This window comes from Dendrobates tinctorius, unplaced genomic scaffold, assembly GCF_039654945.1.
Source record: "Dendrobates tinctorius isolate UK_male_01 unplaced genomic scaffold, ASM3965494v1 ptg000056l, whole genome shotgun sequence".
NCBI lineage: Eukaryota > Metazoa > Chordata > Amphibia > Anura > Dendrobatidae > Dendrobates > Dendrobates tinctorius.
In genome coordinates this window covers 12,879,822-12,893,795 of record NW_027361724.1, presented here as the reverse complement: position 1 = coordinate 12,893,795, position 13,974 = coordinate 12,879,822, and positions in this window count along the sequence as shown.

The following is a 13,974-nucleotide window of genomic DNA, read 5'->3' as shown; positions in this document are numbered from 1 at the left end:
AGGTTCACCAGGTGAAACATGTAATGGCTGACAGTCTGCTCTCCTGATCTACATGTCTCACACTGCTAACACCCCTTTCCATTTCCAATAATCTCTGGAGGCAGATTCTCATGTAGATCTATGTCCGGCCCATAGATCTTAACACCTCATTTACATATAAGAAAAACATGGATTTGTCTGGAATAAAACATTGGATTACAGATAACAAGGTATCCTTTTATTCAGCCTCCTATCACCTACATGCTCATATTGACAACTTAGGAGGTTTGATCCTACTGACAGATTATATTTAAATGATAGCAAAGGCATGGAGCCATATGTGGCCATGTCTACTCCATCCAAACTCTTCCTGCTATTGAGAAAAGTCAGAAATTTGTACATAAAGAAGGGTTGTGTCATAAATTCTCACTTTTTGACACGGTAACATTAAGCGTAAATGCATTGGTATGAATCCTGATGTAGATATTGCATTATATTTTAGCTTAACGCTATTTCTTGCTGGCATTAGTAGCTCACCACTTTGACAATTATTTTCACTCTGTTGCATCTTATGAAAATTTTCTTTAGATTCGTCAGAAAATCAAGATGCAATAATAAGAAAACTGCAAAACAAGTCTTAGAAAACTGCACCCACCCAACTTTCTGATAACCGAGCCAGAAGTAGCATCAATCCACAGAGCTTTACACTAAGTGCTAACATGGAAAGCATGAAGTGTGCAGGAGCGTATTGTAACTTTGTACAATTGTTGATAACTTTTCTAAATCTGTGATAAAACTTGAAATACATGAGAAACGCGGTTTATCCCTTTATTAAAAAGAGTTATAAGAACATCTGATATCAGTATCACTATGCAAGTCCAGAACGCAAATCGGGTTTGTGCCGCCATATTTTTATTATTTCCTTTACATTAATTTTTATATAGTGTTAACTGTTATAAATAATTAATTATAGTAATATCCCTTTCTAATTGAAGTTAAGTGACTCCGGTGGACTATGCTTTCTCAAGACACTAGGTATTCATTTTTAGCCCGGAAACAGAAGGAGTTATAAACGGCAGTATCCAAGCGAACAAGCAAGAACCAACATAAGATCAACCATAGAAAGGAAAAACATTCAAAGGGAACAAGGAAAATATTTAAAGTGCAGAGCAGGATCTGTGCCTCCCAATGTGATCAACAAGAAAAGGTTTTTAAGGCAAGTACAAAAATTTCAGGGATTATGTTGATGTTTTTTGAGACCCTGCACTATGGAATATTCAAGAGCGGTCCCAGAGGGAGGAGAAGAAAAAAACAGAATTGTTTAAAGGCATAGTAATCTTAAGGTACTGTCACACTTAGCGATATCGCTAGCAATATCTTTATAACTTGTGACATTATAGCGATATCGCTGTGTCTGATACTTACCCACGACCCGCTCCCCCGCTGGTTATCGCTGATAGCGCGAGAACGTCCAGAACTGTTTCTCGTTGTCAGCTTTCTGCAGCGCTTCCTGTGGAGAGACGAGCGTGGAGCTGGGCGGGAGGACGCAGGATTGCCTAGTGTGACAGGTAAGTAGCGACCCCCGTCTCCAGCGATGTCGCTGGTGAGATCTGCCTGTGTGGCAGCTCACTAGCGACCACTTAACGATGTGCCAGCGATCCTGACCGCATCATATCGCTGGTCGGGATCGCTGGTACATCGCTAAGTGTGACAGTACCTTTACTGTATGTAAAGTTTTGACTTTGCAGGAAGTAATAAAAATGCCCTAAAACATTCTCTCTCTCTCATTATTCTGGCATTTGAAAAATATTAATAATTATGGTAATCCTAATTGACCTAAAATGGGAAAGATTTATTCTGATTTCATGTCAGATATTGAGAAAAACATGTATATGTGTCTTTTTATATAGTGTATGTAAACTTCTGGTTTCAACTGTACCAACAAAAAAGGAATTGATACTTGATTTTCGAAATGTTTTAAGTACATAGATCAGAAAATTGTGACGTGCATTTGTATTCATCCTGCTGAGCCAATACTATGTAAGGCCACGATTTGCTGCAATTACCATATATGCTTGTGTATAAGCTGACCCAAGTATAAGCCGACCCCCCTAATTTTGCCACAAAAAACTCGGAAAACTTATTGACTCGCATATAAGCCTAGGGTGGAAAATGCATCAGCTGCTGGTAAATTTCAAAAATAAAAATAGATACCAATAAAAGTAAAATTAATTGAGACATCAGTAGGTTAAATGTTTTTGAATATCCATATTGAATCAGGAGCCCCATATAATGCTCCATACAGTTCAGTTCATGATGGGCCCCATAAGATGATCCATACAAAATACACCCCATATAAAGGTTAATAATGCCACCATAATATGCTTCATAGAATAATATGCCCCATATAATGCTCCATAAAGGTTATGGCCCCATAAGATGCTCCATAGAATATGCCCCATAAGATGCTCCATAGATTATTCCCTCATAAGATGCTCCATAGATTATTCCCCCATAAGATGCTCCATAGAATATGCCCCATAAGATGCTCCATAGATTATTCCCCCATAAGATGCTCCATAGAATATGCCCCATAAGATGCTCCATAGAATATGCCCCATAAGATGCTCCATAGATTATTCCCCCATAAGATGCTCCATAAGATGCTCCATAGATTACGCCCCAATAAGATGCTCCATAGATTACGCCCCCATAAAATGCTCCATAGATTATGCCCCATATGATGCTCCATAGATTATGCCTTCATATGCTACTCCTTAGATTATGCCCCATGTGCTGCCCCATAGATTATGCCCCCATATGCTGCCCCATAGAATATGCCCCCATATGCTGCTCCATAGAATATGCCCTTATATGCTGCCTCCATATGCTGCTCCATAGACTATGCCCCCATAAAATGCTCCATAGATTATGCCCCATATGATGCCCCATAAAATGTTCATTTCTAGTACTTGGTTGAAAACCCTTTGTTGGCAATGACTGCCTGAAGTCTTGAACTCATGGACATCACCAGACGCTGTGTTTCCTCCTTGATGCTCTGCCAGGCCTTCACTGCAGTGGTTTTCAGTTGCTGTTTGTTTGTGCGCCTTTCTGTCTGAAGTTTAGTCTTTAACAAGTGAAATGCATGCTCAATTGGGTTTAGATCAGGTGACTGACTTGGCCATTCAAGAATATTCCACTTCTTTGCTTTAATAAACTCCTGGGTTGCTTTGGCTTTATGTTTTGGGTCATTGTCCATCTGTAGTGTGAAACGACGACCAATCAGTTTGGCTGCATTTGGCTGGATCTGAGCACACAGTATGGCTCTGAATATCTCAGAATTCATTCAGCTGCTTCTGTCCTGTGTCACATCATCAATAAACACTAGTGACCCAGTGCAACTGGCAGCCATGCATGCCCAAGCCATCACACTGCCTCCGCCGTGTTTTACAGATGATGTGGTATGCTTTGGATCATGAGCTGTACCACGCCTTCGCCATACTTTTCTCTTTACATCATTCTGGTAGAGGTTGATCTTGGTTTCATCTGTCCAAAGAATGTTTTTCCAGAACTGTGCTGGCTTTTTTAGATGTTTCTTAGCAAAGTCCATTCTAGCCTTTTGATTATTGATGCTTATGAGTGGCTTGCACCGTGCAGTGAACCCTCTGTATTTACTTTCATGCAGTCTTCTCTTTATGGTAGAGTTGGATATTGATACACCTACCTCCTGGAGAGTGTTGTTCACTTGGTTGGCTGTTGTGAAGGGGTTTCTCTTCACCATGGAGATTATTCTGCGATCATCCACCACTGTTGTCTTCCGTGGGCGCCCAGGTCTTTTTGCATTGATGAGTTCACCAGTGCTGTCTTTCATTCTAACTGTAGATTTTGCCACTCCTAATGTTGTAGCAATTTCCCGGATGGGTTTTTTCTGTTTTTCCAGCTTAAGGATGGCTTGTTTCACCTGCATGGAGAGCTCCTTTGATCGCAGGTTTCCCTCACAGCAAAACCTTCCAAATGCAAGCACCAGACCTCAAATCAACTCCAGGCCTTTTATCTGCTTAATTGAGAATGACATAACGAAGGGATTGCCCACACCTGTCCCTGAAATAGCCTTGGAGTCAATTGTCCAATTACTTTTGGTCCCTTTAAAAACAGGGTGGCACATGTCAAGGAGCTGAAACTCCTAAACCCTTCATCCAATTTTAATGTGGATACCCTCAAATCAAAGCTGAAAGTCTGAACTTCAATTGCATCTGAATTGTTTTGTTTAAAATTCATTGTGGTAATGTCTAGAACCAAAATTAGAAAAATGTTGTCTCTGTCCAAATATATATGGACCTAACTGTATCTGACTCTAATATCCTAGCTGTGGCATTTTAGAGAAAAATATACTTTTAATAGCCGCCTAGCCTCTCTATTGACTAGTCATACAGGTGATTCTCTGGTGGCTTCTGCTTGCCAGCTGACAGTGACTGCCTAAACTCTCATGCAGGCAGAGAATTGTCAGTCACTGTCAGAGGGTGGGGAAAAGACGCCAGGGACCCGTGTGTACGACTAGTGCACTGTGCGGCTCGATCCCTGGCAGCTATTAAAAGTATGTTTTTCACTGAAACATCGCAGTGTTTCAGAGACAGAGATACCAGTCTGGTATCAGCCAGTGGCTGATACGTGCTGCCCATGGGTTGGGCAGCATGTATCACCTGATGGGTTCCCTTTAACAGGTTTTCCTCCAGGATGGCTTGTATTTAGCTCTATCCATCGCCCCATCAACTCTGACCAGATTCCCTGTCCCTGTTGAAGAAAAGCATCCCCACAGCAGGATATCGCCTCCACCATATTTGATGTCAGTTATGGTGTTTTCAACAGAGCTTGGGCTATTTATTTTATAGCCTAATCCTGCTTTAGTCTTCTCCATAGCTTTTGATTCCTAATTTTCTCAAACAAACCTATGTGGCCTGCATGGAACAGCTGTACTGACAATAAATTACACACATGTGTACTCAATTTACTAATTATGTGAATTCTGGAGGCAATTGGTCTATCAAGATTTTTTTTAAGAATGCAGGGGGCTGAATACAAATGCAAGTCATACTTTCAGATTTATATTTTAAAATAATTAGGCAAACCATGTATCATTTCCTTTACACTTCACAAATACTTGAACCTTTGTGTTGGTATATGACATAAAAACTTCAATAAGATACCTTAAATTTACAGGTGTAACGTCAAAAAAGGAAAAGTTTATGGGGTTTGAATACTTTTTCAAGGCACTGTATCTGTCTCCTCCTACATCTCCTCTAGATCCTACCCAACAGACATGATGTCATCCCTAACAAGCATAGGGTACAGCATTGATGCCACACAGCGACCTCACTCATTTCACTCATACAAGGTAAAGCGCTGCCAAGTGGTGTTACAGCTTGAGAACCTGGGAGCGAACGAGTTGCTTCTCTGTGCATCGTGTGTCAACTCGAACACTGGTTGACTCCTCATAATTGCAGCTGGGAATTGCTGAGCACCACAAAATTTTGAACATTATGTCTGTCTTAAGGCCCTTTTACATTTAGTGATGTGTAGGGTCCTAGCAGGTTCGCAGGATGCAGTGACGAGACACGAGACTGAGTGTGGTTTGTGGAATAAACTTTTATAAAACCGTAGCCGCGGGGCTATATTGAGCTAACAACAAATGTAAACAACAATTAGTCCACGCAGGGACTCAATAACCCTAACAACACTTTTCTTATGGTGCATGCGACTAACCCTGTTTGCCCGGTTGCTATAGGCCACGTATGACCAAACTGGGGGGTCCTTATCTCATATAGTACACTTATCTTTCCAGGGGTCTGTCCGGATCACAGGCGTGGCTGCGTAGAGATCGCTGATGCGGCTGCCTTGACGCCTCGATATTCCGGGGTGAAACTGGGCTTGAGAGACCCTTGAAAAAGCGATGCCGGTGGGGCACAACAGGCCCTGAAGAAAACGATGACGGTGGGGCGCAACGGGCCCTGAAGAAAACGATGACGGTGGGGCGCAGCAGGCCCTGAAGAAAACGATGATGGTGGGGCGCAACAGGCCCTGAAGAAAACGATGACGGTGGGGCGCAACAGGCTCTGAAGAAACGATGACAGTGGGGTGCAACAGGCCCTGAAGAAACTGTGCCGATGGGCGCAACAGGCGTCCCCTTGCGACTCTCGTCTCACAGCAGAGTCATGACGCAATCTCTAAATATAACCATTCACCAAACTCTGCTCAGGGTCCCTTAGCAAACCGGACGGGGGCCCCTACTGCCGCCTGTAGTGAGGTGGCACCCTCTGGGGCCGGTGATGACAGGGCCGCAGCTGTGGGAGAAAGCAGGGGGGCAGTGTCCTGACCGCTGTAAAGGAATGGTCTCTAGTCGCAGCGGTCAGTGGAGGTCGTGGACTTGTCACAGCAGGGAGGGAAACAGCGGGGGTGGCTGTATGTGTCCGTATGAGGGGAGCGGCCGCCGGTGTAAGGCTCTCACATGTCACTAGCCAGTAAGTCTGCAGCTTTCCTTTCACAGGGCCCTGTCGGTCTCTCCACAACACACTGTTCGCTCCCTCGGTCCTCTCTGTCTCACCGGACTTCTTGTCTGTTGTCTGGCTCCCTCTCAACTGCCACTTCAGCGCACCCCCTGCTCCTGTTAAGCTTGCCCCGCACCCTGTTTCCCTGACAACTTCAGTCAAGTCTTTTCTTTTACTGTCCTCCCAGCATCGTTCCCTCAGGAACCCTGGTGGCGGTCCCCTGGGCACCTGCCCCTTCACTGTCTGGGAGTCCTCCTCCCCACAGATGCACCAGCGATCCCGACCACGATATAACCCGGTCAGGATCGTTGGTGCATCGCTAAATGATCGCTAGTGAGCTGCCACACAGGCAGATCTCACAGCAATGCAGCAGCGATACAGCGGACGATACTTACCTTTCAGATGCGGCGATCCTGACGTCCTCCCGCCCGCGTCCACGCCCAGCGCCCGACGAGAAATGGAGCTGGCTGATCTCGCGCGATCAGTGACAGACAGCGGGGGAGCCGGTCGGAGGTAAGTATCACACATAGCGATATCGCTAGCAATATCGCTATAACGTCACAAAATCGGTGACGTTATAGCGATATTGCTAGCGATATCGCTATGTGTAAAACCCCCTTTAGGGCCTGATAAAGAAATTCACACTCCTTGAATGGCCCATGTCCTGAATTTAGTAGTGTACAGTAAATACTACTCTAAAAGAGTGGTGGCTAAGGCTAGGAAAGTGTTAGCTCATTTCAACTGTTTATTGGTAAAGCATGCCCTCCTAGGTTTGCAAAAATAGAATTATCTATCAAAGCGTAACCTGATTTGCGATGTTGCAAATTGATGGAATTCATTGCTGCATATTTTGAAGCTTTTGTATGAGCAGTATAAAGTGGAGACAGAATATATCATGCAGCAGCCAAACTGAAGCTTGATTTAATTTGACATTCACCACTGACAGGTGATGAGGGAGGAATGCCATCTATTTTTGCAATAGTTATCTACTGAAAACTTTCAAAGAGGCGACCAAAATTGTGAGTAGGGACAATTGTGTAATCAACAATACCATCCCCTTTATATTTGGTCTGGAAATAAACACTCAGAGGGCATGAAGGAAGAACAGCAACTTGCACATGTTCATCATCACCATGTATCTGCTGGTGACCTTCAAGGTCCATATTAGGCCGGGGTCACACTGGCAAGGAATACGGACGAGTGAGAGGCGTTAAAAGCACGCATTAGACACGGACAAATGATTCTCTATGGGGTACCTCGCACCAGCCGTATATTTCTCATCCGTATTCTACGGTCCGTGCCAATCACAGCATGCAGCGATTGTCAGCGTACTATGGCCGTAGTACGCCAATGCAAGTCTATGGGTGCGCAAAAAATACGGATTACACACGGAGCACACGTGTGACCTGTGAGAAATATGCGGGTCTTTTGGCTGCTGCCAGGAAATGGCCCAATCCATCATCAGGAAGCAGAGACATGCAAATGAGCTCAAAAAGCGCTCCAGACATCCAGGAAGTACGCCTCCATGGAGTACAGCAGCATCATGGCGTCCACTTATCTTAATGTGGAAATGCTAATTGTCCTGGTGCAGGAGCGGCCCGAACTATGGGACCAATGTGATGCCCATTATGCCAACCGGGCAAGAAAGGAGGCGTCATGGAGGCGCATATGTAGGCAGATGTTCCATGATTTTGGTGATCGGCCACGTGAGGAGCAGCAGAAAATTAGTAACTACAAGCCAAAAAATGATTAAAATTAGCGCAGAACAAAAAATGAATATAGATTCAGCACCCCCCTTCCTGTGATTGTACTTTTTTCCTCATGAGGCCATTAGATTTTGATGTGACACGTGGTTTGACACTGCCATAATTTGGGCCAGGCCACAAGCTCCTCATCCTCCTAGCCAAACAAGTTATTTGAAGTGTAGTTAATTGATACATAAACTAATGTGACCGTGTGTATCTGGCCTGTATGCCCCAATTACATATGCCACAATGGGTAGAAAGCACACCCCAGAAGGCCCCATGCCTAGACTACTGGTAGCAAATGTGACCTATCAAATATGTGAATTTGACAATATTTCCTGTCACATTGCAGTGGAAGATGTCATGAGACGCTGGCGAAGCATCCGGGACCAATACCGCCGGGAACGTCAGGAGCGATCCAGGAGTGGGGATGCGGGCTATGTGAAGAGAAAGTACATCTACTATGACCGCCTCCCCTTCCTCGCCCCAATTCTGGATCTCAGACCGTAAGTAGATACCTCACACCACATTACTCAGATACTTTACAGGGCCAAAAATATGTAGCTATTTTTGGCTCTGTTCTATTTCATAACAGAACTCAGTCCAACCTTACGGACAGAGGAACTGGCTCGGAAACAGACCCCATCATCGATCCTGGGTCTGCAGGGGAAGAGGTGGCTGGCCCATCTTCTCCCCCTACTAGGAGCAGGGGTGAAGAATCGAGTCAGGATGTGCCATTGCCTGCACCCCAAAGCCCACCACCAGGACCATCTGGTGCTGCTGCAGCTTCAGCAAGAGCAGAGGAGCAGGGCAACATCAGCAGCAGTCCAACTGGCCACATCCGGGGCTCCCCACAGCCTGCTGCCACATCCCGGTGAGGAAGAAGCCGAAGGCGGCAAATACCTTGCCACTGATACCCGCACTAATGTGGACACTGGGGTCCTAAATTATTTAGCCAGAGTAAATAGTGATGATGGGGAGGAGGCATACTCACACAGCCTGGCCAATTATCTCTGTGCCCTTTCCCGTGAGGTCAGGCTTCGTATTAGAGGATGTTTTCAGATCCTGCTTGATGTGTGCACATACCCCAATACGCCCTATGAATTATTTGAATATATTGAGAGGTGGCAGCTTTCCCCAAGAAATCTCATGCGCCTTAGGCACCCCCCACAAATGCATGCTCAAGCAGGATCTGAGGATCCTCAAATACGTGGGCCTACACCTCACCCCCTTCCTCCCACTACCCAACCTTCAATACAGCAGCCACAAATGTCTGCCTCTAGCCAACCCCACCAATATGGCCACTTGTTCCCACCCAGTGTTGGAGGCTGGTTCCAACCTGGTTGGGGGGACGATATGGCTATGTTGGTGGGTATGAGACATGTGCCTACCACAGCCAACAAGATGCCCCTCCCCATTACTACTCTGGCCAGTACCCCCAACATTCACAGGAGGCAGGACACTTCCCACATCATGGGCATCAGTATGGCCCCACACAGGGCGATGTTGGGCACAGTAGCCAGCAGCAACCACAGGTTGCTCTTCCGCATTCTCCTTCCCCAAAGTATGAGAATTTATAAGGGTGTGTGCAGACGCTGCGGAAACCGCTGCGGATTAATCCGCACGGATTTTGCAAAAACCGCAGATAAAACCGCAGGTCAAAAGACCTGCGGATTATCTGCGGTTTGGTCCTGCGGTTTCACCATCTCCACAATGGTGGAGATAGGAAACCACTGCGGACTCCTCAGAAAGAATTGACATGTCAATTCTTTCTGCGGTTTCAAAACCGCAGGAAAACCGCGCGGATTTATCCGCACCGTCTACACAGCGGTTTTTGGTTACCATTCATTTGAATGGTACTGTACACCGCAGCTAAAACTGCTGCGGGTCCGCAGCGGCTAAAACCGCTGCGGAACCGCAGCAGAATCCGCAGCGTGTGCACATACCCTAATTCTCTGTCCACAATCAGTCTGATGCCAGGAGATGTCCAGTGCGGTTTCACTGATGCTACAAATACCAATCAAAAGGAAAAAACAGGTGGTCTCCATCACCAAAGTTTGTTAAAAACGTCAAAAGTCACATATTTGCAGAATGTTTTCTAATCAGATTAATAATCCATCATGGCAGGCAAGGCTACCTTACACCTTTCAGACAGATATTACATGTGTGTAGAACAGAGAATATTTAACCATGCTATACTGGTCAAGTGAAAGGATGAAAATACACTACTCACTTGTTAAGACATAGAGAGAGCATGATGTTATTAAGGCTGGTCGCCTTGATTTGTTACTATACATAGCTGGCTAAAAAGGTGACTACTTCACTAAGGCCAGCACGCCTTTCCTAGGCATTAGCAAGTGAGTAGTATATTGTCATCCTTTCACTTAACAGTATAGCGCGGTGAAATATTCTCTTTTGTACAGACATGTAATATCTGTCTGAAAGGTGTAAGGTAGCCTTGCCTGTCATGGTGGAATATTAATATGATTGGAAAACATTCAGAAGAAATGTGAGTGTTATCTTTTAGCAATAATTTTGGGGCTGGAGACTACCTCTTTTTTCCTTTGTATGGAAATTTTCTCATGTAGCAATGTTGATATTGAATATTGTTTTTTTTTTGGTTTCTTTGAAAATGTTACTTTTCAAAAAAGTTTTATTATGCAAAAAGGGCAATTTGGCCCATTGCCATAGTTTGCATATGGCAATATTATGTTTGCCTTTAAAAACAAAAAAAAAAGGCAAAAGTAAAAATTTGTCTACTACAGTTTACGTATCTGTGTGATTTCTCTAAAACAGTGTCAGCATACTAACATACGCTTACCAATGCAATGAAACAGCCATAGAATCCGAAGGGGTATAACTATATATATTTACACACACATAAAACCCAAAATTATAACATTGACACAGCATGCTCTTGCTAAGAAGTTTCCCCCTCAGGTGAGATAAAGTAATTTGTGAAAATATCACGCACTTTGAGCCCAGAGAGCAGTCTACGTTGAGGGTAGATAGGTGGTCTCACCCTACGCACATTGTCCGGCCTACGCACAACACCAGCAGAGGAGGAACAATCATGTATCCTGGTGAAGTTATGAAGAACCACACAGGCTTTAACAACTTCATTAACATTTTGTTCACTCAGCTGAATGGCAGACTGGAGTACCCACCATTTGGCACAAAGAATGCCAAAGGAACACTCCACCAGTCGCCGAGCACGTGATAGGCGCAAGTTAAAAATTCTGCGCCTGTGGTCAAGGTTGCGGCGGGGATATTGCCTCATGACATTGCGCGTTAACGGAAACGCCTTATCTGCCACAAGGACATAAGGGACTGATTCTTCAGTGGAACCTGGTAGCTGGCGTGGTGGTGGTAGATCCAACTAGTTGGTGCGTAGCCGCCGAGCCATTATGGAAGTATTGAAGACTCTAGAGTCTCCCGTCCTTCCATAAGCCCCAATGTCAACAATTATAAACTTGTATTGAGGGTCTGCCAGAGCCAACAATACAACAGAAAAGTATTGTTTATAATTGAAGAATTGGGAGCCAGAGTTCGGCGGCTTACGCACCCGGATGTTTTCCATCAAGGGCCCCAATACAATTAGGAAACTGGCATTCCTCCTCAAAGTCCCTTGATATCCTCAACCAGTCTTCCATCCTGGGTGGGGGCATGATGACTTGATGGAGTCTTGTCCAGATTTCTATACATGTTGACCTGACTATGCCAGAAATGGTAGATCTTCCAATGAGAAACTCATGGTGGAGGGCGGCATAAGACAGGCCAGTGGACAGGAAGCTGAAGAACGACAGAAATGGATAATTTTAGAATGCACAAAGAAAAAAAAAAATCATTTACATGCCGACCAAACTTGGTAGGAATTGAGATAGACTAGCACACACATATTTGGTTGCACACTGAGTACTGTATATACTCGTGCATAAGTCTAGTTTTTCAGCCCAAAAAATGGGCTGAAAAAGACCCCCCTTGACTTATATGCGAGTCAAGCAAGTTTTTAAGTCAAACTTACTTTTCGGGAGGTGTTGCGGGGACGCGGCAGTCCGGCCAGCACACTGCCAGCACACGGCGATGTCCTCCGCGTTGCTCTGGCGCCATGTCTTCGTTATGAGTAGCCGCGGTTCGGCCCGCCTCCCCCGTCAGCTCTGCAGAGCTGTAGTTTTTTCTCTGACTGGTGAATCACCAGTCAGAGAAGGTACAACGAATGTAATTGGCCGCTCTGGGCCGCCTTCCCCTCTGGCTCTGCAGCGCTGAAGCTTTCTCTCTGACTGGTGAATCACCAGTCAGAGAACTTAGGAGAAATGCAATTGGCAGCTCTGGCCACTCTGGCCCGCCTCCCCCTCCGGCTCTGCAGTTCTAACTTTCAATTCCTCTGTCCTGCATTCCCACCCCCCACCCCCTCCCTGCACTGATTCTCATACGCAGCTGCGTGCTGAAAAGAGCGGAGGTGAGGTGGGTGGCTGGGTTTTCCTCTAGCACGGCCCGTACGGAGCCTGCTATGAGGTTATGAAATACTGTATTAAAAAAACAATAAAGTGAAAGGCTTGTTAGCCTCTCTCTCAGCCTCCCGCTGTCTCTCTCAGCCTTCTGCTGTCTCCCACTAAGGCTGCATTTCCCACCCTCGACTTATACGCGAGTCAATACATTTTTCCCAGTTTTTTGAGGTAAAATTAGGGGGGTCGACTTATACACGGGTCGACTTATACACGAGTATATACGGTAAGTGATATTCAGTACATATTAGACCTAACATTCTGGTCTGTAAATTTAAACATATGTGGAATAAGATGAGGGCATTAAACTTAGTCCAATAAGCCAAAAATACATACTTTGGCCCACACATTATGAATGTAGAGAATGTGGTTTTGTAGTACATACCGTAATGTGAGTAGAAGTCGCTCCTCTGCAGATATAGCTTTGCGCATCCTTGTGTCCTGAAAGGTTATCCCAGGGCGCACTGTCTCCAAGAGTCGATCAAATGTGGCAATGCTCATGAGACAGTATTGGTAAAATTTAACAGGATGTTCCCGCAGAGAAGAATAGAGGCGGTGAAAATGACCTCTTGTGAGTCGTTGCCTCAAAAGTGGATGTACCCACATGCGTCTCCTCCTCCGCGGATCCACTATCACTGGGTATGGTTGCCCAAAGCGGCGTGACAAAAGCCAGTTGAAGAGAACCTGCTCAGTTGTATTGAAACTCAGACCCTCTGCCATGTTGCACATACAACACCAACACACCTAGTGAAGGCAAGGTCACAAATGGACAGAATGGAGGCAGCCACCTGTTCCTGAGCCAATAAATAGGGTGCAGGCTAATGATTTAAATAGTTTACAGGCCTCAAAACCGTTAAATGTCCATTTTGCAAGGCTGCGAGAAAATCTCGCCATACGGATTGCATACGGATGCCATACGGATTACATACGGATGCTCACATGTGCAAAATACGCGACCGCACCTTGCTTACGGATGACCTACGGAGCACTATTTAGAGGTCATTCATCCGTATTACGCCTGTAAACTACGGACCGTATTTTACGCCGGTTAGTGTGACCCCGGCCTTACATGCAGCAAGATTTGGAGGAAGAGGAACAGGATGAGCAGCAGCCAGTGGATGTGGAGTTGGACACAAAGCAAGAGATGAGGCTGACAGTGAAAACAATTACGACGACACAAATAAGTTTAATCCATCTGTATGT